This window comes from Jaculus jaculus, chromosome 8 (assembly GCF_020740685.1).
Source record: "Jaculus jaculus isolate mJacJac1 chromosome 8, mJacJac1.mat.Y.cur, whole genome shotgun sequence".
NCBI lineage: Eukaryota > Metazoa > Chordata > Mammalia > Rodentia > Dipodidae > Jaculus > Jaculus jaculus.
The window spans coordinates 77,544,927-77,572,102 of record NC_059109.1 but is presented as its reverse complement, the minus strand read 5'-3'; the positions used below and the strand labels follow the sequence as shown (position 1 = coordinate 77,572,102).

The window sequence follows — 27,176 nt, the reverse complement described above, 5'->3', positions numbered from 1 at the left end:
CTTTCCCATTGTTCCCTAAGATATGGGCTTTCAGAGGTGACTTGGGAGGGAGAGGGAGAGTTTGTATTCTTCCTCCAGTGACACAGTTAAAGTCAAAAGATCTCGCCCCAAGAGTGAATATGGGCACCCAGAGATAACCATGAATGAATGGGTTGCCCATCCCATTCCTAAGTCCACTTCTCTTTGGGTAGTCCATGAATATTTATTTGTCTCAGTGGCTCCTTGGACCCATGTCTGTTTGGTGGACAGGGGTCCCATGGGCTGTTTCAGGATCAAATGCTGAGCACCAGTGTTGACTAGAAAGTCTACTGGTTTCCCCTCCACCTTCAAGGTTACCCAGGGCTCATGGAGGGGACATGAGCCCTGATGCCCTCAGTCACTGAGTTCTCCTATCTCCAGGATTTTAGGAATTTTGTCCCTTTGTCTTTGTGGACATTCATTTTTCCAATGTCCCATTTCTTTGCAATAAGCACATTGGTCTTTTTGGAGGTGGGGTTGGTATTCTTCCCCTCTCAATTGTGGGGCTGATTTGCCCCTGTTTCTCCCATAAGCCATGTTTTTTAATTCCCTTGGGTCAGATTTTCCCATGTCAGCCAGTAGTATTTTGGCTAGGCCTTTAGTTTTTTTATCTTCTGGAGTCTCTCTATTACTATAAACTTTTTTTGATATTGCTAGAAGGTCTAACATCTGCTTACCCATAAAACCTCCCAGTTGTTAGAGTTTTCTGCAGATGTCTGGTGCTGCCTGGTTGACAAAAGCCATGTTCACAGCAGACTGGCTTTCTCTTGCTTCTAGGTCCAGTGGTGTATAGGGAGACTCCAGAATATAGACAAACAAAACGGCTCACCAGAGTACTGCTAGTGGCTACAGGGAGAGAAAGATCTGATTCCCGAGAATTAAGAGATATAGCCTATGGAAGAGGGAAAGACAAACAAACCTCTCAAAAAAAGGAGGGACGACCCCATCTCCAAAAAGACCAGTGCACTTACTGCAAAGAAATAGGACACTGGAAGAATGACTGCCCCAAAAATCAGTGGGAGAAAGGACCAAAAGTTTTGGAGATAGAAGAACTGAGTGACTGAGGGTGTCAGGGCTCACGTCCCCTAAATGAGCCCTGGGTAACCCTAAAAGTGGAGGAGAAATTGGTAGAGATCCTGGTCGACATAGGGGCACGACACTCCATAATAAAACAACCTATGGGGCCCCTTTCTAACAAAAAGACATGGGTCCAGGGGGCCACCAGAACTAACCAATATCCATGGACTGACTACCTGAAGAAAGGTGGACTTGGGAATGGGACGGATAACCCATTCATTTATGGTCATCCCCAGGTGCCCATAGCTGCTCCTGGGACCAGAACTCCTGACCAAGATGGGGGCACAAATCAATTTTAGCCCTAAGGGAGCACCGGGCTTTAAAGAAAATGGCCCCATACACGTTTGGACTGTGTCTCTAGAAGAAGAATAAAAACTCTATGCCCTAGCCCCTCTGACTGCCAACAATGAACCAAACTTGGAAAAATTATAGGAGGAAATTCCAGGAGTATGCACAGAAAGAAATCAGATGGGGATAGCTAAACATCAGGGTCCCAATTTTGGTACAACTAAAAGCTAATGCTAGTCTGGCCCGAGTCCACCAGTACTCCATGTCTTGGGAAGCAAAAGTAAGGATAACACCTCACATAAACCAACTCTAGGGAAAAGGGATATTAATTCCTTCCCAGTCTGCCTGGAACAGCCTCCCCCCCACCTTTTGGCAGTAAGAAAACCCCATTCCAATGACTACCAACCTGTGCAGAACTTAAGGGAAGTTAATAAAAGAGTAGAAGACATTCACCCCACAGTGCCCAATCCATACACCCTGCTGAGTAGCTTCCACCTGAGCAGGATGTCTACACAGTGTTGGATCTTAAAGATGCATTCTTCAGCCCGCCACTGGCTCCAGCTAACCAACACTTGCTAACCTTTGAATGGAGCGACCTGGAACATGGTTTAAATGGACAGCTGACCTGGACTAGGCTACCACAAGGGTTTAAGAACTCACCCACCATCTTTGACGAGGCACTCCATGAAGACCTGGGTGAGTACCAGAAGGCACACCCCCAAATAACCCTCCTACAATATGTTGATGACCTCCTTATAGCTGCCCCAGATGAAGAAATCTGTCATTTGGTGGCTGGCACCTTGCTCAGAGAATTGAACCAGATGTGATACTGAGTGTCTGTGATAAAGGCACAGCTCTGCCAAAGGAGGTAATGTATATAGGGTATATACTCAAGGGGGGAGGGGTCAATGCTTGCTGTCTCAGGCCCAAAAGGAGACAATCCTCAGTATCCCCCCTCCCAAAACTCAATGACAAGTTTGAAAGTTATTGGGCTCAGTGGGGTTCTGTAGACTCTGGGTGCCAGGATTCACGGAAATTGTTAAGCCTCTCTATGAGGCCACAAGGCGGCAGAAGAATGCCTTGGACTGGATTCCAGAGATGGACAGAGCCTTCCACTGGCTCCAGGAGGTTCTCCTTAAAGCCCCAGGACTATCCCTACCAGACATCTACAAGCCTTTCCACCTGTATGTGGATGAAAACAGAAGCATAGCTAAGGGGGTGCTGACTCAAACTCTAGGCCCTTGGGAAAGACTAGTAGACTCTCTGTCCAAAAAGCTCGACCCAGTAGCACAAGGATGGCCAGCCTGCCTGCGCATCGTGGTAGCCACCACCTTGCTGGTTAAGAATGCAAATAAGATTACTATGGGACAGAAATAGATGATAATTACCCCACATGCCATTGAAGGGATTCTCAAGAATCCCCCAGATCGATGGATCGCTAATAACCGACTGGTGCATTACCAGTCTCTGCTTCTGAACCCATACTGCATCTGATACCACCCTACCTCAGTCCTTATCTGGCCACTTTACTGCTGGACCCAGATCAGGACATTACACATGACTGCTCAATAGTGTTGAACCAAGTCCAAAACCTGAGGCCGGACCTGACAGACATCCCCTGGCCAAATGCAGAGGTGGACTACTTCACAGACAGGAGCAGTTACATGCAAGACAGAGTTGGGTATGCAGGCGCTGTGGTAGTAACTCTTGACTCTGTAGTATGGGCTTCTGCCCTGCCATCCAGGACTTCAGCACTGAGGACTGAATTACCTGACTCAGGCCCTTAAAATGGCCAAAGACAAAATTGAAAACATCTTCACAGATAGCTGATATGCCTTTGCCATAGCTCATGTCCATGGGCTCATCTGTAAGGAAAGGGGGCTTCTCATAGGGGAAGAAAAAACCATGAAAAATAAAGATGAGATCCTAGCCCTATTAGTGATATGGCTGCCCCTCAAGATAGCCATTGTCCATTGCCCGGACCATCAAAAGGGGTAAGATAAAAGAGCAAAAGGGAACATACTGTCCAATAAGGCTGCAAAAGAGGCTGCACTGCCTTCCAGGTAAGGCAGTAAATCCCTTGACTGCAGGACAAAAGGCCCTGGGAAACCAGCTACGTGGACAGAGACCAGGTGCAAACTGGGAAATAGATTACACTGAAGTCAAATAGGTTTTATATGGATACAAGTACCTTTTAGTTCTTGTAGACATCTTTTCAGGTTGGGTGGAGGTGTTCCCCCACCAAGAAAGAGACCACCACCACAGTGGCTAAGAAGCTGTTAGAAGAAACTATCCTAGGTGTGGACTGCCTTCATTGTTGGGATCTGATAATGGACCAGCCTTCATTTCTCAGGTAACACAGTAGCTTGTTAAGGTTGTGGGGGCAGATTGGAAACTTCATTGTGCCTACCGTCCTCAGAGTTCAGGCCAAGTACAGAGAATGAATCAAACTTTAAAGGAAACCTTAACTAAATTAACCCTAGAAACTGCTGGTGACTGGATAGCCCTCCTTCCTTATTCTCTGTATAAGGCTAGAAACACCCCCTTTATCCTAGGCCTAACTATATGGGGGCCCCCCTCCCCTTCCACCTAACCTTCAACCTAAGATCCTTGCAGAATTTGGCCACCAGAAGTTCCTGGAATCTCTACAAGCTCTCCATAAGGTCCAAAAACAGATTTGGCCAGATATATGCCAAATCTATGAGTCAGCTCCACCTCCTAACCCCCATTGCTTTGAACCAGGTGATGAAGTCTGGATTAAGAGACACAATCACAAGACTCTCGAGCCATGCTGGAAGGGTTCTCACATGGTAATCCTGACCACACCCACATCCATGAAGATTGACATTGTCAGAACCTGGATACATCACTCCCACATCAAACCTGCAGGATGAGAGACCACTCAACAGTTGCAACACTGATGGGAGAGGCCTCCTGATGACTTGATTCTAGAAGGATGGAAGATTCAGCAACCCCAACCCTCCCCACTGGACCCACTAAAGCTAAGACTTTACAAATCCTGATCTTGATCTCTGCTATGGGTTTGGCCCTCACTAGACCTAACCCTCATGAGCCATATAACCTCACATGGGTGGTTAATAACATGGCTACAGGGATAATTGTCAATTCCATGTCCCATTAAGCCCCCATTGGAACTTGGTTCCCTGATATAACATTTGACTTGTGCACATTGACTGAAGGGGATTGGGATACCTATGCTGAACTCCAAAATTGCTACCATCCAAGCATGTGCAACATGGTGTGACACATCCCCTTCTATGTCTGCCCTGGGGGCAGGAGATCCAAGTCTCAGAAAACCAAATGTGGAGGGAGGGGATGGAAACATTCTTTTCTGCAAGCTGGGGGCTGTGAGTCAACAGGAACAATCTCCTGGGATCCCTCAGTTAAGGATGACCTCACTATAGTTAAGCAGAGCCCAGGGTTAGACTCACCAGAATGGGGATATGGACTGTAGCCCAAACTCTACTCAAATGGTCTCAGTGGAGCATGTGCTTTTAGTACCTGTAATCAAATCACTATTAAGTTTATCCCAAAAGTTAAAAAAGCCACCAACTGGGAGCAGGAAACACATGGTGACTACTGCTCTAGAAACCAAATAGTGATTTTGGGATATTATTCACTATTCAGCTCCTAACGCAAAAGACAAAATTTGGGCCCCAGCCTAGTCCTGCTACCTGTTAAAAGGTCATCATAGGAGCAGGAAGTTGTGCCTACTGAAAGGCCCAACCTAACAAATAAGCCTAGGGTGACTTATATCCCACCCAGGAGTCCTGGCCCATGTCAGGAATCCCAACCTTGATCAGGACCTTGGGGCTTACTCCGGGCCACCTGTCAAGTGATAAATAACTCTAGACCTGAACTCATTGATGACTGTTTGTTCTGCTTAGATGCAAGGCCTCCCTATTATATGGGAATAGCCATCCTTGGAAATTACACCACCTTGGAGGATAATGGAGCCTCCTGCTGGAACCACCTGGGCATTGGGAGGTTAACTTTGGAACTGGTTGAAGGGAGTAGACTCTGCACTACAGAAGGACATAAACCTGTCCTCCATACTCACAGATATTATGCCTCACCACCCCAAAAGCTCCAAATCAGGAAATGTACCTCCTCCCTCCAGATGATGCCTGGTGGGCCTGCTGTACTGGGTTGACTCCTTGTGTTCATACCTTAATTCTCAACCATACCAATGGATTCTGAGTGCTGGTCCAGCTAACTCCTACAATCCTTTATTATTCAGGTGAAGACATGGAGACTTGACTCTTCCCTCTCCTGACCGGAAGTTCAAAATGGGTGGAAATCACTGCAGTCCTAGTCCCCACCTTGCTAGGACTCCACATTGCCAGGGCCACCAGAGTGGTCATCTCAGCCCTAGCTCTCCAAGACAAAAACTACAAGGCCCTAAGCTTAGCAATAAATGCTGATCAATCCAAGCTAGAAAAGTCTGTCTCACATCTTGAGACTTCCTTATCTTCACTAGCTGAAGTTACCCTTCAGAACAGGTGTGGACTAAACCTTCTATTCCTACAACAAGGGGGACTATGTCGAGCTCTAGGAAAACAATGCTGGGTTTATGCTAACCATTCTGGAATCATTAAAGAATCAATGTCTCTAATACAGAAAAGATTACAAGATAGAGAAAAAGAGAGACAAAAATCCAAAAGCTGGTATGAATCCTTTTTTAATTGGTCCCCTTGACTCACTACCCTCCTTGCAGTGGGGGCAGGGCTCCTGATGCTGTTGCTACTCACCCTCATCTGTGGGCCGTATACCCTTAATGCTCTCATAAGGTTTGCCAAAGAACGTGTTTGTACCATTCAGCTTATGGTATTAAAGTTCCAATATCAATAAAGACCCCACTCAAGGATTTGAGATGGAACATATCTCAAGTTGGGGGGAGATAAGAGGATCAAATTTGCTCCAGTTTACAGCTAGGCCTAAGTTTCAGTTTCCCAGAGAGGCAGGCAAGATTTCTGGCAAAAACAACGAACAAAGAGCTGTTAGTCAACAGTGACCCTGACATGTGGCTAGGGAAGATAGCTGCCCAGGGGCCTGAGTTCCTGCAATACCTCTGGACTATGACCAAAAAAAAAAAAAAAAAAAAAAAAGACCTGCCCAAGATAGTGGGCACCAGGGCTGAATTAATTCCTACAAAGTCTCTAAAATATGTCTAAACATATCCAAGGCTGGTAACATCTGGGCTGTGGCCAATCAAAGATGTACAAATATAATTGCTGCTTGCTTAGCCAATTGCATTAGAAGATGATCTAACCGTCCTAAAATTCCCCTAGCTGTGCTTAAAAGGGGCCTGTGTGCTGTTCTCCTGGTTATCATTTTGTATGAATGGTTGACCCCCACATACTGGCTAATTCTACAGAATAAATGCTCTTTGCTTTTACATACTATTCAAGTCTGGGGTCTTTCTTCAGCAATTCTTGGACCCTTAACAGGAGTATCTCTTACAACAAGGGTTTGCCTACTCTCTTGCTCTCTGAGCCATACTGCCTCACTTGCTCTCCTGGAAACTGTACTGGTACGTCAGGCCACACCCCTCGCCCATTTCTGGGCTCAACAGGTATTGAGAAAGTCCACTCTCAACAACTCGGGACCCTCTCTATCAGGCCCACTGAGCCCTGAGGGGCATGTTTTGGCTCAGTTTGCTGGCCTAGGAACACTCGCACCTCCTTTTCTCACAAAACTCCCTCTGCCCTCCTCCCACCACTAAGCCAGCTTGATCAGCCAGGCTCAAAGGGGACCTACTCACCATCACCCCTTTCTTTTTTTTTTTTTTTTCTCTTCTCTGCTAGGTGTTCTCAGCCACTGAGCCACTGTTATGTGCATGCTCCCACTGGATTGAAGCTAAATCTCCCAAACCACTTTGGTCTGCATGCCCCCAAACCCCTCTTTCTCTCTCTCTCTCTCTCTCCCCTCCTTCTGAGATCTCATTCTTCCTAACTAGAGACATTGCCTCCTACCCATAAATAATGGCTAATCCAACAATGAATGCTCCATATTCCCCAACTAGGAGGGTCCCTGCAGAGCGGGGAGAACAGGGAGGAGGCTAACAATGGTACCAACTTGACTGTATTCACTGACTACAAAACTAATAGAAAAAACAACTAATAATTACTCCTTCAAGAACACACCTGACTTTTCTTCTTTTCTCTTCCTTACAAGAGTCTCCTCCTACACCCTTTCCTTTGCCCTCTCCTCTGAGATGGGAAGTAAGACTTCCAAAACTATCCCTATCACCTCCTGCCCCCAGTTTCTCTACTTCAAAACTTAAATAAATTAAGGCTCCAAGATGATATCAAATCTCACCATTTGACTTTTATTACAACACAGCCTGGTCTCAATATAAATTAGACAATAGATCCATATCTTTTGATTTCCAAATTCTTACTTGCCACAGCACTGGAAAATGGTTGGGGATTCCCCATATTCAAACATATTTTGCTCTACATGCCTGTCCTCAGCTATGCTTACTCTACTCACCAGATTATTCTAGCCAAAATGAGACTGACCCATTTATATAAAACAACAAAAATTAATAAAAATAACTAAAAATGAACTATTTAAAATGCTAGATGATTGTGCATAAATATGAGATTGAATATTAACCTAAATTTCAGATACTAGTAACAAATGCTAATCTGTGGAAAATGCAGAGTCTGGCAGTAAGTAATGCTTTGAGACACAAATTCAAACATGAGCACACTGGTGCGACTCTCCATATGGGAATATGTTGTGTATGGGATGACAAACCCAGCAAGGCTGTAAACCATGCCAGATGGCAAACAACAACAGGATGGTGACAGAAACTCCATGCCACAGCCAGACACATAGATTCAAAAAAGTTAGATCCTAAGTCTGCCACTTAAAGGCTAAAGGGCAAACACTTAAGAACTGGTAGGTTTGCTCAATTAGAGATATTTGTTAATTGTTGTTTCTACTTCACTGTAATGTAAATTATATTAATTGTGTTATGCTATTTAAATTCATGGTCAGCTGGATCCTGAGAAATGGGTTGCCCCCCCACACACACAACTAAAACCCCAAGCACATTTAAAACCAGGTGTCATCCACACCTTGTTGGCCTATTGCCTCTGGAGGAGAAAAGGAAAAATGACAAACAACATCTAATTTTGATTCTCTCCCAATTTTTTTCTTGTGTAAGATCACTATGAACAAATAATCTTAATTTGTTATATCATAAATGTAATTCAAATTTGTCATTTGATTCTCTTGTGTAAGTTCATTATAAACAGTTAACCTTAATTTGTTATACCATAAATATAGTTCAGATTTGTCATTTGATTCTCGCTCAATTTCTCTCTTGTGTATGTTCACTACAAACAGATAGTACTAATATATTATATCATAAATATAGTTCAGATTTGTCATTTGTTTCTCTCTCTCTCTATTTCCAAGTGTGTTATATGATATCCAGAGCAAATTATCAAGTTTAACCTACATTTACAAATCCATGCTTTTAAAATGTGCTTCACAAGATTATAAAAAATCTGAAATCAACAGATTTTAAATTCTAAAATTTGATTCACTGATATTGTTTTGCTCAGGGTAACAGTTATAAAAATTGCCTTCAAATGTTTAATTAAGTTAGTAATGCTTCTACGTTAAAGTTTTAACTACAAAAAATAAGTTTTAAGAAGATTAATATTTATTAGTTACAGATTTTTGTTTTATAAAACTAACTCTATTAAGTAGTCATTGTGTTTATAACTCAAGTTTTATAAAATATATAATATAATTTCATTCATTGTAACTTTCATTCTTAGGAAGTTGAATAAGTCTCCTAATATTCTGATAACTATATAAACCATGTGCTTTCTCAAATTTTGAGGATCTCCATTCACAATTCTTGGTCCCAAGAATTCACTCATTTTGGGCCTAAGAAATGAGTAATAAAACTATTAGATTTGCTTATTGTAAGTATAGAAATTGTCAATGAAAAAATCAAGAAAAAAACTATCAGATATCTAATCCAAAATTCATTTAATATTCATGGGTAACAAAAATAATGAGATATAAAATTGGTTTATGTTAATCAAGGTAACCCTAAACAAGTGTGGTGGTTTGATTCAGGTGTCCCCATAAACTTAGGTATTCTGAATGCTAGTCTCCCCAGCTGATAGCAATTGGAAATTAAGACCTCCTGGAGGCAGAGTATTTTGGGGGATGGGTGTATGGGTTTTATAGCCAGTTTCCCCTTGGCAATGTTTGGCACACTCTCCTGTTCCTATTGTCCACTTATGTCCACCCTCTTCTCATGCCATCATTTTCCCCTGCCATTGTGGAGTTCCCCTTGAGTCTGTAAGCCAAAATAAAGCTCTTTTTCCCACAAGCTGCTCGTGGCTGGGTGATTTCTACCAGCAATGCAAACCTGACTGCAACAGTAAGATGGTACCGAGGAGTGGGATTGTTGATAGACACCTGACTATGTGGCTTTGGCCTTTTGGAGCTGATTTTCAAAACGAATGTGGAAGGATTTGAAACCTTGGCCTAAGAGATGCCTTGCAGTGCTATAAGTATAGCTTGATGGGCTATTCTAGTCAGAGTTGAAAGACCTGAATGCAGTAAGAACTATGGGTGGTGAGGGTTGTTATGAGGGTGAGAAAGAGGCTTTGCTTGGGCTGGGCTAACAGTTTGTGTGAGAAGATTGCTGTTATGCCTGCATCCTGAGAAGTTGTGCAGGGTTGTGTTGTATAGAAATGAACCTGTGTGATCAGAAGAATATGGCACAGAAAAAATAAAATCTTTGGGTGAACTGCCACCTATTCAGTTGCAATTGAGAGATTACAACCTTTGAGATTGGGCCAGATGACCTGCACTGGGGCAATAGAGAGAATGTAGACTCTTTTACAGGAGCCTGAGTGCTCAAGGAATGTCCTGTTCTTCAAAATCTGCTTTATTCCCCACTGGATTAACAAATTGGCACCCTAACTGGTATTGTGGAGTATAAGAAATGCAGGAAACAGAGGGTCATTGAGTTTTCAATGCAGTCTTGTGTTTTGGAAATGACCATGGATAGTGTGAAGCAGGTTTTCTGGATGCCTGCATGGAGACCCCCATGGGGCCATGAGGATGAACTGTGGGTTGTAGTGGAGACCCACTGGAGTTGTTAGGACCATAAGATGGCTGCCAGCCCTGGATGAAGTTTTCCAGGACCATGAGTGGCTTAACTGGAGAGGTGGAGTTGGAGCTCCTGAGACTTGTTGCTGGTTAGAATTATCGGACTTAGAGACTTATCACTGCCTAGAGTTATTGGACTTGGAGCTACAGAGTTTGGTGTTTGCCCTGTTGAGATCATGTATTTCTTTGCTATGCCCAATGGCATCTTTTGCAGTATGAGTGTCTACTCTGTGCCATTACAGGTTTGGGGGGATTTTTTTTTTTTTTTTTTGGTGTTATGGCTCAGCTAAAACATCTTGGATTATGGGGATATAGTAACATCATTGGAATTGATAGAAACTATAGGGACTTTTGGAGTTGGATGAGTGCCTTGAATTTTATATCATGTATGGCTATCAGTTTATGAAGGCCAGGGGTGGAATGTGGAGGTTTGATTCAGGTGTCCTCCATAAACTTAGGTATTCTGAATGCTGGTCTCCCCAGCTGATGGCAATTGGAAATTAAATCCTCCTGGATGCAGAGTATTGTTGGGGATGGGCTTATGGGTTTTTTTTTAAATTTATTTATTTGAGAGTGACAGACACAGACAGAAAGACAGGTAGAAGGAGACAGAGAGAATGGGCATGCCAGGGCTTCCAGCCTCTGCAAACGAACTCCAGACGCGTGCGCCCCCTTGTGCATCTGGCTAACGTGGGACCTGGGGAACCGAGCCTCGAACCGGGGTCCTTAGGCTTCACAGGCAAGCGCTTAACGGCTAAGCCATCTCTCCAGCCCGGGCTTATGGGTTTTATAGCCCATTTCCCCTTGGCAATGTTTGGCACACTTTCCTGTTCCTGTTGTCCACCTTATGTGGGCCAGCAGGTGATGTCCACCCTCTGCCCATGCCATCACTTTCTCCTGCCATCATGGAGCTTACCCTCAAGCCTGTAAGCCAAAATAAACATTTTTTTTTCCCCACAAGCTGCTCTTGGTTGGGTGATTTCTACCAGCAATGCAAACCTGATTGCAACAAGATGCATCATATTGATTGTTATAGATTTCTCTATCACGATTAAATTTATGTCTAATCCAGTTTAAAGAAAAAGATTAAAGCCACAAAAAATGTATCCAGGTAAATAGGTATATTTAAAAGTGATTCTAAGTTACTAAAGACAGACTTCTAGGCTTTCAACTTGAAAACCAGAGTCTTTTTTATATCTGCTACATAAATAGCCAGAGGTGTTTAAGCACAAAAAATTCAACTCTGACTTTAAATTGAAATACTCAACTATAAAGTCAAAATTTAACTTAATTTCTGACATATTACTTGATTTGAGTTAGTTGATAGATTTGTCTCATAGTCAAGTTCAGATCCTCCAATGTAAAAACAGAACTGATGGCTCTCACCAGGACACTAAAACTAAATAAAAGTCAAAGTTAATATTTATATTTTTGCTAATAAAAATTATCTTCAAGATTGTTAACAAGTTTTGCCTACTCTTACATATATATATATACACACACACACATACATTCCCTATCTTTCAGATATGGCTTACCATGTCATCAACATAAGTTAAATATGTTAAGGTTTTTTAATACTATGTTTTAACTAGATTTGTTTTGTTAAACACAAAAGATACCAACATACACTATATTCCCATTTTTCTCCTGGGTGCTTAACAATCAGATGTAGTGGCTATAGCCAATGAGGACTGTAGGGTTCAAAGGGTACCCAATATTTAGGTCCCAGCCCCCCAGGTCAGAAGGACTCAAGAGACAATGGAACACTTCTTTCTCTAGAGAATCCTACAGCTCTTGGTGAATCTTCTTGATTAGAGAAGACATGGAGACCCAAAGAACGGATCTTTATTTTTATTGTTTTTAATTTTTTGAGGTAGGGTCTCACTCTAGTTCAGCCTGGCCTGGAATTTACTATGTATTCTCAGGGTGGCCTCAAACTCACAGCAATCCCCCTACCTCTGCCTCCCGAGTGCTAGGATTAAAGGTGTGTCCCACCATACCTGGCTCCAAAAACTGTATTTTAATCACTATCCAGTCTGCATAAGGAGAGTTCAGAACAAAGGGGAAAATCCTGAATATGTCTAACAGAAGGGAAGCCACATGGTCAGTATGGCCCTGACTCAGCATAACAAGTGACACAAATGCTCAGAGAGTCATAGAGCTCCTCCCAGGTGCCTAAAAGTCTCCCTTAAAGAACCACAAAAATTAAATGTTGGCCACCTACTTGGTCTTAAACATTCAATAGAAAAATGCAGGTAGGAGGATTGCCGAGTTCGAGGCCACCCTGAGACTACATAGTGAATTCCAGGTCAGCCTGAGCCAGAGTGAGACCCTACCTCGAAAAACCAAAAAAAAAAAAAAAAAAAAAAAAAGCAGCCAAAAGTAAGGAATATCTTAAAAGATTTAGTCATCACAGCCCAGACTATAACTTTAGATAGACATGCTCACTGTAACAAAGACAGATATAAACCACACCATTTTGTAAATTTCTATGTATTCCTAGTGATGACACCTGTCATTTCTGGTAATAATTCTCTTTGGTTGTGTATTTAACTACTCTGTCTACAGTTAGCCCAGACTCAGATATTTCTGTGAAGATCCAACTTCATCTACCTGGGTTCCCTGGTCCCCTTCAGGGCCTAAAATACTAATGAAAACTCTGGGTTTGAATGGAGGCTGCTTAAACTCTAACCTTATCCTAACTTCAACTTTTTCATGTTACTTTTCTAGACAACCCTAATATTACTTCAGGTCCCTGGCCTTCACCTAATGAGCTAACCTTCTACCCCTACCTACCATAACCCCAGGACTTCACTGTCTCCCCCACCTTTACCCTAACCACACTTGGTATATACATGGAAGTTCTTCTAACACCCCACAGGGGTCTCTAATAACAAGATATGCTATTGTTTTAGATGACCAGATAATAGAGACCGTCTCTTTACATGAGGGAAATACATCCAAAAAGACTAAACTTGTCACAATCCATTTACCTGTACTAATAAATATAAGCCTTGCCTCCTCTATAACAACTACAGAACTGGCTGCAGGTGGGCTGGGACACAGCATAATCTCTTATCAACAGTTTCCACAGAACTGAGTACAGCCATTAAAGACTCTGCTGTGGCCCTTCACCTACTACAGCATCAGCTCTCCTCACTGGCATCAGTAGTCCTTCAGAACTGTCAAGGCCTTGACTTCATCACAATTGAGAAGGGAAGAAACTGTCTCTTCATAAACAAAGACTGTTGTTATCATATAAAATAATTGGGAGACAGACTTCCAGTTAAGATGGTGGCATAGGTACCACATCAAAGCAGCCTAGGGGGTAAAAAGCAAAAAAAAAAAAAAAAAAACAGTAAAATACACACTTTTACTTAAAAGCAAGGTGTATAGGAAATTGAAATGGAAGCAGAGAAGTAGGAGAGATCCACAGCATCCAGAGCCCACACAGGCTGGCAGAAGCAGCTCTGGCAGGTCCACGGGACCACAGTGGTGGTGCTTCAGCCAGCTGCCAGGCTCAGCTTGAGCTGCAGGAAAAGCCAGGTGATGGGATTTTCCTCTCACACTAGCACTCTCCACAAACTCAAGAAATGTGAAGGGAGAATGGCAGTGAACAATGGAGGGGTAAATCACAAGGTAGAAGAACACAGGGAACAGCGAGAAAACTAGAGCAACATTGGCACCCTCCCCTCCCCCACCATCAGTACCCAGCTCCAGTGAACAGAGCAGTTGTCCAGGGAACTGGCCATGGCTACTTGAACCAACAGTGGGACTCAAGCAGGAGCAGAGACCAAAATCATCCCAAAAGGTAACTGGGAATACACCAGGTAAGTACCTGCCTAATAAACCTGGTATATAGGCCTGAACCAGAAGTGCTAATTGAACCTTCCATATCAGAATAAATTATATGTTAAATCTGATGGATGGTCAGATTTGCCATTCTTAAATAAGCTGTATTTTGGGCTTGTTATTTGTTGCTCCTTGATTTATAGTGCTTTTGTTTCCTCTTCTGTTATACATTAGGGAAGGGTCTTACCTGCTCACAACCTGACTTGGAACCCTCTACAGACCAGAAATCTTAATCTCCTTGTTGTTAGGATTAAGGGAATGGGTGAGGCACCACAAAGCCTAAGGGACAGAGGATCTGGTTGTCATAATACCTAGTCTTGGATAAATACTCTGTACTGTTTTGCACTGAAAGTGTACATTGTTTAGTTAAATTTTAGAAAATATCTGTATTTGATTCCACTTAGCCTTCTTGAATACTCTCATACCTGGCAAGCACAACACTTAGAGTCACTTTTGTAGATACTCTGAGAGTTTTGAGAACCACACCTAGCACCATAAGCTTCTACCCTGAAGATATATAACATCAGACTGATTGATACATTTCATAATACCCAGCTAACTAGAAAATCTTAATAATTCAGGATGCAAAAATATATACATTATAAGACAAGAAACACTAAAACTCAAGATAATATAAATCTACCAAAAAGTATTAATTCATCAGAAATGACCTCCAGTGTAAACAAGTTAGAGGAAATGCCTAAGAAATATTTCAAAAGAATTATTATAAATATGTTCAAAGAACTCAAGGAAGAAATCAAAGGAAGCAAAGACACAGGATGCCAATTTAATGAAATAAAGAGATCACTACTAGACATAAATAAGGAAATAATCCAAAGAATATTTCAAGGAATATTCCAAGTTATGAAAGATAACAACTGTCAGCCAAGGTTACTTTATCCTGCAAAGCTATCCGTTCAAATGGACGGAGAAATAAGAACATTCCACAACAAAAGCAAGCTAAAGGAGTATTTGAAGACAAAACCAACTCTACAGAAAATACCTGAAAAGATCATCTATGCTGAAGAAAAAGAAAAGCACACATTAAAGGAACTGTGAAAAAACAAACAATATTCAATTTAGTTAACACAAGAGAGCAAAGGTAAAACTGGAGAGCTACAAAATAATGGCAAAAATGAATACAAAATTTTCAATAATATCTCTTAAGATCAATGACCTCAATGCCCCAACCAAAAGACATAGGTTTGCAGACTGGGTTAAAAAGCAGGATCCTTCAATTTTTTGCCTCCAAGAAACCCACCTTTCTACAAAGGATGGACACTATCTTAGGGTGAAAGGTTAGAAAACGGTGTTTCAAACAAATAGACCTAGAAAAAAAGCAGGGGTTGCTATTCTAATATCTGACAAGGTAGACTTCAGTCCAACATTAGTTAAGAAAGGTAAGGAAGGCCACTTTATATTGATTGAAGGCACACTCCAACAGTAGGACATTACAATCCTAAAATTATATGCACCTAACATGGGAGCCCCCAAATTCATCAAACAAATGCTATTAGAACTAAGGTCACAGATAACACCAAACACAGTAGTAGAGGTGACTTCAACACACCACTCTCATCAAATGATAGGTCATCTTGGGAAAAAAATAAACACACAGGCATCTGGACTAAATGCAGTCATAGAAAGAATGGAGCTAACAGATATATACAGGACATTTCATCCAAATGCTGAAGAATATACATTCTTTTCAGCAGCACATGGAACATTCTCTAAAATAGACCATATATTAGGACACAAAGCAAATCTTAACAAATACAGGAAAATTGAAATAATTCCTTGCAGTCTATCTGACCACAATAGAATCAAACTACAAATCAATAGCAAGAAAGGCTATAGAGCATACACAAAATCACGGAAATTAAACAACACACTACTAAATGATGAATGGATCAATGACGCAATCAAGAAGGAAATCAAAAAATGTATATAGTCAAACGATAATGAGAACATAACATACCAAAATCTCGGGGACACAATGAAGGCAGTGCTAAGAGGTGAATTTATAGCTGTAAGTGCCTATATTAAGAAATTAGAGCCAGGTGTGGTGGCACATGCCTTTAATCCCAGCACTTGGGAGGCAGGGGTAGAAGGATGGCTGTGAATTCAAGGCCACCCTGAACTCCATAATGAATTCCAGGTCAGCCTGGGCTACAGTGATTCCCGACCTCAAAAAAAAACAAAAACAAACAAACAAAAAAAGCAGCAGAAGAAATTAAAAAGGTAGCAAGAACATGACCTAATACTTCACCTTACAGCCTTGGAAAAAGAAGAACAATGCAAACCAAAAATCAGTAGATAGAAAGAAATAATAAAGAGTAGGGAAGAAATTAATGAAATAGAAACCAAAAAAAAAAAAAAAAAATCCAAAGAATCAATGAAACAGAGTTAGTTCTTTGAAAGGATAAAGAAGAATGATAAATCCTTAGAAAATCTGACAAAAAGAGAGAAGAGAAACAAATTAATATAATTAGACATGAAAAAGGCACCATCACAACAGATGCCAGAGAAATTCAAAAAATCATAGGAACATACTATAAAAGCATATACTCCACAAATTATGAAAATCTGAAAGAAATGGATGATTTCCTTGACTTATTTGACCTACCTAAATTAAATCAAGATGAGATTAATCACTTAAATAGACCTATAACAAGCATGGAGATCCGAACAGTTATCAAAAGTCTCCCTACTAAAAAAAGCCCAGGCCCAGATGGATTCACTGCTGAATTTTACCAAACTTTCAGGGAAGAACTAACCCTAGTGCTTTGTAAGCTTTTCCATAAAATAGAAAAAGAAGGAATCATACCAAACTCCTGGTTTTGTCTGGCTGGGGTTCTAAAGGCTTCCTGTATCTGTATTGGCACCTCTTTCCCAATTTGGGGGAAGTTTGTTGAAGATGCCTACTATGCCTTTGGAGTGGAATTCTTCTCCTTCTACTATGCCCTGAATTCTTATATTTGATCTTTTCATAGTGTCCTGAATATCTTGAAATTCCCACTCATACTTTTCTATAAGTTTGTCTTTCTGTTTGTTGGACTGTATTAGACCTGCCACCTGGTCTTCTAGCTTAGATATTCTGTCCTCTCCTTCATCCATTCTACTGGTGAAATTTTCTACAGAGTTGTTTGTTTGTTTGTTTGTTTCTCCATTAACTGTGTTCTTCATTGCTAGTAATTCTGACTGGTTTTTCTCTATTATTTCTATTTCCTTATTTATGTTTTGTATTGACTTCTTTATTTCGCTAAATTGGTGTCCTGTTTCTTCTTTGATTCCTTTGATTTCCTCTTTGATTCCTTTGATTTCTGTTTGACTCCTTTGATTTCTTCTTTGACTTCTTTGAACTTATTTACAATCATTCTTTTGAAATCTTTCTCAGGCATTTCCTCTAACTCATTCTCACTGGGGGTCATTTCTGCTGCATTAATACTTTTTGGTGGATTTACATTGTCTTGATTTTTGGTGTTTCTTGGGTTATAATGTTTATATTTTTGCATCTTGGTTTAAGTTAATGCTTGGATTTTTTTAGTTAGCCTGGCATCATTAGCTGTATCAATTGATCTGGTATTATATTTCTTCAGGGTAGAAGATTAAGATGCTATATGTGGCTCTTAACACTCTCAAGATATCTAGAAAAGTATTCCTAGGGGTTGAGTTTGTCTGCTATGGGAGTATTCAAGTAGGCTGAGTGGAACAAAATACAGGTAGATTCTAAAATTTAACTAAACTCTGTACACATTCATTCAAAAACAGCACCAAGTGTTTACCTAAGAGTAGGTATTATAACAAGCGTATCCTCTCTCAACAAAGAGGTTAAGATTTCTGGTCTGATGAGGTTTACAAGTCAGCTTCTGACCAAGTGAGACCCTTCCCTGGTGCAATCCCTGTTATCTTTTGGGATGATTTTAGTCTCAGTCAAGTAGGCTGTCTGTGTCACTGGACAGCTGTTCTGTTTTCTGGTGGGTGACTTTGAAACCCCACTCTCATCAATTTACAGGTCATCCCAGGAAAATATAAACAGTGAGGCATCTGGACTAAATGAGGTCATAGAAGGAATCGACCTAACAGATATATACAGGACATTTCATCCAAATGGTGTAGAATATACATTCTTTTCCAGGATATAGAAAAAAAGAATTCTACCAAATTCTTTTATGAGGCCAGCATCACACTGATACCAAAACCAGGCAAAGATAGAACAAAAAAAAGAAAATAACAGACCAATCTCCCTCATAAACATAGATGCAAAAATTCTCAAGAAAATATTGGCAAACAGAATACAAGAATGTATCAGAAAGATCATTCACCCTGACCAAGTACGCTTTATCCCAGAGACTCAGGGATGTTTCAATATACACAAATCTATAAATGTAATACATTATATAAATGGGTTGAAGGACAAAATTCACATGATCATCTCATTAGACACAGAAAAAGCATTTGACAAAATCCAACATCAGTTCATGATAAAACTCCTACAGAGACTGGGAATAGAAGGAACATATCTCAATATAATAAAAGCTATTTATGACAAGCCTATAGCCAACATGTTACTAAATGGGGAAAAACTGGAAGCTTTTCCACTAAAATCAGGAACAAGACAAGGGTGTCCACTGTCCCCACTTTTATTTAACATAGTTTTGGATGTCTTAGCCATAAGCAGTAAGGCAAGAGACACACATAAAAAGGATACATATTGGAAAGGAAGAGATCAAGTTATCATTATTTGCAGATGACATGATTCTATACATAAAGGACCCTAAAGACTCTGCTAGCAAACTGTTAGATCTGATAAAAACCTACAGCCACGTAGCAGGATACAAAATAAATACACAGAAATCAGTAGCCTTCATATATGCTAACAACAAATACACAGAGGATGAACTCAGAGAATCATTCCCACTCACAACTGAATCAAAAAAAAAAAAAAATGATAAAGTACCTTGGAATAAACCTAACCAAGAAAGTAAAGAATCTGTACATGAGAACTTTAAAACACTCAAGTGAGAAATTGCAGAAGACACTAGAAAGTAGAGAAACATCCCTTGTTCCTGGATTGGAAGAATCAATATTGTGAAAATGGCAATATTACCAAAAGCAATCTACACGTTTAATGCAATCCCTATCAAAATTCCAAAGGCATTCTTCATGGAAATAGAAAAAACAATCCAAAAATTCATTTGGAATCACAAAAAACCTCAAATATCTTAAATAATACTGAGAAACATAAATAAGGCTGGTGGTATCACCATACCTGATTTTAACCTATACTACAGAGCCATCGTAATAAAAACAGCATGGTACTGGCATAAAAGCAGACATGTAGATCAGTGGAACAGAATAGAGGGCCCAGATGTAAGTCCAGGTAGCTATAGCCACCTGATATTCGATAAAAATGCCAAAAATACTTATTGGAGAAAAGACAGCCTCTTCAGCAAATAGTTTTGGGAAAACTGGATATATATCTGCAGAACGATGAAAATAGATTCTTCTCTCTCGCCACACACAAGAATTAAGTCCAAATGGACTAAAGACCTTAACATCAGACCTGAAACTCTGAAACTGATAGAGGAAAAAGTAGGGGAAACCCTTCAACATACTGGTCTTGACAAAGACTTTCGAATACAACCACAATTTCTCAGGCAATAAAACCACAGATTAATCACTGGGACCTCATGAAATTACAAAGATTTTGCACTGCAAAGGACATAGTGACAAAATTAAAGAGGCAACCTACAGAATGGGAAAAAATCCTCACCAGCTATATATCTGATAGAGGATTAATATCTAGGATATACAAAGAACTCATAAAGTTAAATAATAAGGAATCAAACAAGCCAATCAAAAAATGGTCTTTGGAGCTAAATAGAGCATTCTCAAAGGAAGAAATATGAATGGCATATAAGCATCTAAAAAAATGCTCTACGTCACTAGTCATCAAGGAAATGCAGATTAAAACTACATTGAGATTCCATCTCACTCCTGTCAGATTGGCCACCATCATGAAAACAAATGATCATAAATGTTGGCGGGGATGAGGAAAAAGAGGAGCCCTTCTACACTGCTGGTGGGAATGCAATCTGGTCCATCCATTGTGGAAATCAGTGTGGAGGTTCCTAAAACAGCTGAAGATTGGTCTACCATATGACCCTGCTATAGCACTCCTAGGCATATATCCGAAGGACTCATCTCATTTCCTTAGAAGTACGTGCTCAACCATGTTTATTGCTGCTCAGTTTATAATAGCTGGGAAATGGAACCAGCTTAGATGTCCCTCAACTGATGAGTGGATATTGAATATGTGGCACATTTATACAATGGATTTCTACTCAGCGGTAAAGAAAAATGAAGTTATGAAATTTGCAGAAAAATGGATGGACCTGGAAAGGATTATACTAAGTGAGGTAACCCAGGCCTAGAAAGCCAAGCACCACATGTTCTCCCTCATATGTGGATCCTAGCTACAGATGATTGGGCTTCTGCGCGAGATGGAAAATACTTAGTAGCAGAGGCCAGTAAGTTAAAAAGGAGATATAAGGGGAAGAGAAAGGAAAGGAGGAGGGTACTTAGTAGGTTGGTATTGTATATATGTAAGTAGAATGATTGAGATGGGGAGGGGATTTGATGGAGAATGGAATTTCAAAAGGGAAAATGGGCAGGGAGGGAGGGTATTACCATGGGATATTTTTTATAATCATGGAAAATATTAATAACAATTGAGAAAAAATATTTTTAAAAAGATACAAAAGGAAAAGAGCTCTAATTTCTGACATCTCACTGTCCTCAGGACCATGGGATTTCTTTAGAATTATGTGACCTTGACTACTACCATTACTTTGGCCATTAATGAGGATATTTCTATTACTTTTGATAGCCCTTTGTCTTTAAAAATGCATCCAAAATGAGGTACAAAATCTCACACATCACTTGTTCAACCAACTTTTTTTTTTTTTTTTTTTCGAGGTAGGGTCTCACTCTGGTCCAGGCTGACCTGGAATTAACTCTGTAGTCTCAGGGTGGCCTTGAACTCATGGCAATCCTCCTACCTCTGCCTCCTGAGTGCTGGGATTAAAGCTGTGCACCACCATGCCCAGCTCAACCAACTTTTATTAACCTATCTCTTCTACTCAATATCAACTTTTAGCCTCCTCAGACTTGACACCCTGTCACCTCTTCAGAGGGCACTTGCCAGCCACTAACACCAGCATCCCCTGAAACACGTGACCATACCCCCTCATAACAGAAAGCAGTACAGAGACATGACCATGCCCCTTCACAGCAGCAACAGCAATGAGACATGACCATGCCCCTTCACAGCAGAAACAGCAATGAGACATGACCATGCCCCTTCACAGCAGAAACAGCAATGAGACATGACCATGCCCCCTTATCCTTAACAAAATGCTGGAATGGACAAGAGTCCCAAGATGGAGTCAAAATGAAGGAATGGAACAGCAGCAGCCTGATTGATGCAACTTTGGATGTTTATATTGCCTAACCCCTACTCCCCTGACTTAACAATGTTCTCAGCAATAGTTTCCTACTGTTCTTATCTTACAGATAGCCTGGCTCCTCTCCTCTGTTTGATCTCTGTACCTCTCACTATCTGGCTTCTCTGTTTGGTCCCTGCTGTTCCCTGTGGTCCCCAGTCTTTTATCTTCTGTATCCCCCTCCCAAAAGGAAAAACTCTATAAGAACCCAAAGTCAAGCTGGCTCTTCTCACTCTCTCTCCTCCCATGAGACAGCCTGGCAGCTTGTGTGCCAATAAACCGCTTTTTCCTTACCTCAGTGTGTCCTGCATGGTCTTTGGTCATTCACAAACCTTACCATCTCCACATCCACTGACCATCTCCTATTGACCAGCACCCATACCCCAATGGGAATAAATACTCTTCTCTCACCAACTTTGCTGTCTTCTCCAGTCCCTTCTGACCCCAGCTATGCATATTTCTGTCTTTATCCCCACTCACATGTGCATCCTTTCTTCCCTCTTTATCTCTATTGACACAAAAGATACAGCTCTCACCTCAAATTGGATCACAGATAGTTTATTCTGGAGACAAATATGAGTTACCATGGGCAGGGTTAGGTTACCCCAAATTCTATGTTCCAATGTGTTAACAATTTCATGAAGGTTTTACAGTTACAGGACAAAAGAAAGTCACAAATCAAAGCACTTTTTAATACATTGGCTGATCCTCCGGTAGGCAGGTTATAGCAAAGTGGGGAAAACTCCACTATAGGCCTCACATGCTGTCCGATGACATTCTTATCCTTTGTGTTGGTGGAAGGTGGGGTCTATTCTTGCATTTCCAAAAGGATTATACCTGATCAACTGATAGTCACTAGGATGTTCATTCAGACACAGAGGTGGTCAATAAATGGCTATTAAGGGGCTAAAGGTAGCCCAAAGTGATTAGGCTCTGACTTGCAAGATTTCATCTCTCATTGATCACAGGAGCTTTTATCAGTCCATATGGTCTTTGCTGGAAGTAGGTGCAGCAGATAGAGCTGTTTTCTGGGAACTTTAGTTCATTCAAATTCTTTCTCTTTCTCTTTCTCTCAGAGATCCTATACCATGTATGTCCACACAATGTTCTTGATCTTTCCCTTAGCCTTCCCTCCTGTTGTACCCCTCATCCAGCTCTGAAAGCATCCTCTCTCACACTCCTCTTGTCTACCCCTTCTCCACCTACAATCTCCTTTCCAGCAGGCTCTTTATCTTGCTATGCACAGGTTCCTGAGCCACTTTCCTGACAGGACCAACCAGTGACTCAGCACTGCCAAGACTCCTACCATCCCATAGGAGAACACATCATTAGTGGCACTGGACCCACCTGTAGACTCCCCTGTTTTTTTCTCTTCTATCTAAAAGCAACTGCTGGTACTCACAGGTCCCAACCGGCATGGCCACAATATCACACACTTGCTTCCCCAACTCCTTCTTGCCTCCTTTCTCCTGCCCCTAAAGCGGATAAACTACTCCAATCTGGGACAGATTACTAAAGTACTTGATTCATACTTTAAAAAAATTACATATTTATTTGCAAGCAAAGGGAAATCAAAGAAAGACAGAGAGAATGGGCATGCCAGGGCTTCTAGCCACTGCAAACAGACTCTAGATTTATGTGCCACCCTGTGCATCTGGCTTTATGTGGGTGCTAGGGAACCAAACTTGTGTTATGAGGCTGCATCTGGCTTTATGTGGGCGCTAGGGAACCAAACTTGGGTTATTAGACTTGGTAGGCAAGTGCCTTAACTGCTGAGCCATTTCTCCAGCCCTGAATTATACTTTGATTACTAAAGTACTTTGGTATCTTGCACTTCTTCTTAGACATCCCCCAAAAAACCCCTAACAGAAGGAGCATTTGTCTGGTGCATGAAAAGGATCTCAGTAATGCTACTGTTACTTTAACTATTGTTAAAAGGAAAAGAGAGAGAGAGAGAGAACGAAGTGGGTAGGTGAAATAGTGGGTGCCCTAATGAAGTTACAGGTAGAGGTTGATCTGCAGGTGTTTGGAAATGGCTCCAGACAAAAGCTACTAGAACTGGGTGGGGAGCACATGAAGGCTAATAATACATTCTCTCTACCTTGTAAATAAAAGCTTCTAAACTATGACATTTCTAAAGAGAAAAGTATGCTGTAATTACCGACACAAGATCTGCACAATATGCAGCCCATCAATGTGTCAGCATGAGTGATCAAGGAAGGCTAAAACAAAAAACAGAAAAAAACAAACATCAAAATAGAAAAACTAGAAGAGGAACTTCTAGTTTCAGGAGTGACCAAGACCACAGAGACCACTCTGAGGCAAAGATGGAAGCTTTTATTCAGGAAAAACATGAGCTGCCAGGATTGACTCCCAAGTGCAGAGCAGTCGACTTTGTGATTACAGATAGTGAGCTATATAAACCTTTTCACCTGGGGGAACGTGAAGAAAGGAAGGAACTCCTTTGTTCTTTACATTAGCCATAGGGTGTAAGACCAGAAGTGACCAGGTGGGAGATAAGGGGCAGGGAACCTAGACCTTGGGCACTGTTCGGCAAGGAAGTAATGACGGCTGGGAGGTTCCTTGACGAATGTGGATGACCCACTTCCTTGTGTCTCTGTTGCCCCCCTGCTGATCTCAGTGACTCCATTTTGTCCTGACCTAACAGGAACTAGTTGAAAAAAGAAGGTATTCAGAATGGAGGGGACAAAAGAAAGTAATGGGAGGGCATTATGGTCAAAATACATTATGTACATGTATGAAAATTATGAATAAAAAAGGTTTTATAGGGCTGAAGAGATGCCTAGAGATTAAGGTGCTTGCCTGTAAAACCAAAGGACCCATGTTTAATACTCCAGGACATAAGCCAAATGCACAAGGCGATGAATATATCTGGAGTTCATTTGTAGTGTCTGAAAGCCCTGAAACATCTATTCTCTCTGTCTCTCTCAAATAAATAAAATTAAAAAAAATTTTTCTAAAGTTTTATTAAGAGACAAGCATGGTGGGTAATACAAGCATGCAGGGTACTGGTGACTAGAAGTAGAGTGATGGATGGCAGAACACCAAACCACTACTTTGTGTTGGTGTGAAAACTGGTGATAAGCACAATCTTCTTAAGCGAAAGCAACTATCAGTATGAAGACTGTGATCCCACTATAATTGAATAATAACAGCATACTATGCAAGCACAAATTGGGCACACATACTGATGAAATCCCAGTCCTAGGCATCACCCAGGGGCTATGCTTTGGACTTCAGGGCTGGGAGTGAATTCCACTTTCTACTTCATGTATTTTTGAATTGTTTTGAGTTTTGCAACAGGTGCTATGTTTAAACAAAACAACAGAAGTAATAGAAGCATGTAATTCTGGCATACATCTAGGTACATATCTATAATTCCACCACTCACAAGGTAGAAGCAGGAAGATCATAGGTTCAAGGTCATTCTTGGCTACATAGGCAGGGTCTCAATAGCCAGACACCTTCCAATATTCCCAGCAAACTTTTGGGAATAAGTAATTCTTTCCACTCCACAAAATAAAGAATAGCCCTTCAGGGGCATTCTTGTGTCCTCTCAGCTGAACTTTCTTTCTCTCTCTCTCTCTCTCTCCTATGAGGTTGAAGGAAATTAACACAGGCCCTGTGCCAGAAGACTGGCCTGTACACCTCTTTCCTTTCTCCTTCCTCAAGTCCTCCATGGTTTGGAGCTGACATCAAGTTGGGTGAATTACCAGCTGCTAACTGGCTTGTACTTCTTTGTGTCATGTCCTTTTTGCCCTCATGCCCAAAAAGTTTTACAGAAGGTCTGACTTCGATGCATTCATTACAAACCTTTTTGGTAAATCACAGTCAGAGCCCTAAATGGGCCTCCCAAGGTTTGAAACTATTACTCTCCGTAAAGCATTTACTCTTTGCCACACAGACAAGCCTCAGCAGACAGGCTGTCTTCCAAAACTTCGCTGGCAGTACTGGAAGGGGTCAGAGGCATTCTGCTGGCTCTGAGGGTGGTTCATGTATAATTAGGCCCTGTAACCAGGGTCTTGTCTGGGTGATTTGTACCAGGCCCTCCTTCCTGTCCCAGTGCAACAAAGCAATGCCAATAAAACTCTTTCCAATCTCTTGGGTAACAGACTGCTGTGGTGTTAACAGATTGTAAGCTGTACCTGCCACAAAAAAACAGGGAGTTTCAAAAATGAAGGACTTTTTTTTTCTTAAATGAAAGGTTTATAGGAAAACAGGTTTAAATAACCTTCTAACTCATTGCTACCCAGAGCCTGAGAATTAAAGCAAACACATGTACAGATGGCAAGGAGTGTGGCCTTCACTCAATCTTGTTCATGCATACTTACAGAAAAACTGCAAGTAAAGTCTGGGAGACACTGTCCCCTGGGCAAAAGTAGTCACATTGCCAGGTAAGGAAGCTTCCCTTGTCTTCTGTTGTCAGCACAGTCAATTACACCTGAAGCAAAAGAAGACATGCTCTTGTCAAAATGCTTTGCTGAGCTCTGAAACTAAAATGTACATGGATGGAGGAAGTAGAAGCAGAGCATTGACTTGGTGGAGGTGCCAAACAACCTGAGAAGGTAGCTATATGGACCCAAGTCTGTGTCCTGCACTAACTAATGTGATGATGGTGTCCTGAGACTCCCTGACTCTTCCATCATAACTTACATTATAACTCAATTGTTTTAATAAAAGAAGGGAAACAATGATTTCCTCATTCATTCATTCCAGGAGTATTTCCTATGGAAAGCTCAACTCTGCACTGGGGCAGCTGCAGAGAATAAGACAAAATACTGGCTCAACTAATGAGTGAAGAAACAAATAAACAAGTAATGCCATTCACAAAAGGGTTTCGTACTGTGCTGCACTGTGCAAGAACTTGTAAAACATGCTAAGTGAAAGGAAGCTTGGCATAGAAAATCAGTTTTTGAGTGATTACATTTATTGAAATGCCCATCATAGGCAAATACATACACAGAGAAAGAGATTGAGAGAGAGAGAGAGAAGCTAGATCACTAGTTTCTAGGACCAGGTGGGGAGAGGCAGAAGGAATGTCTCCTAGTGGAGAAAAGAGAAAAGCTGTGATGAAATCTCCTACAGTTGACTGAGATTGACACACACCTATGAATATGCTGAAAAACCACCAGGTCACAGTGTGCGTCACATCTCAATGAGGCCATGAGGTCAGGTGTGTGTTATTTGTGTATCACATGCTGCTTCAAGATTTAATGGCTCAGCAAGAAATGCCAA

At 41.2% G+C, this 27,176-nt stretch overlaps 1 long non-coding RNA gene across 1 annotated transcript in view; it reads right to left on the bottom strand.

The window, feature by feature from the left end:
* LOC123462988 overlaps positions 1–26,381 on the bottom strand; it is a 29,593-nt gene extending 3,212 nt beyond the window's left edge. The window contains exon 1 of the long non-coding RNA XR_006638614.1: positions 26,273–26,381. This is a non-coding gene — a long non-coding RNA (uncharacterized LOC123462988). The remainder of the gene's footprint in view (positions 1–26,272) is intronic.
* Positions 26,382–27,176: the final 795 nt, after the last annotated feature.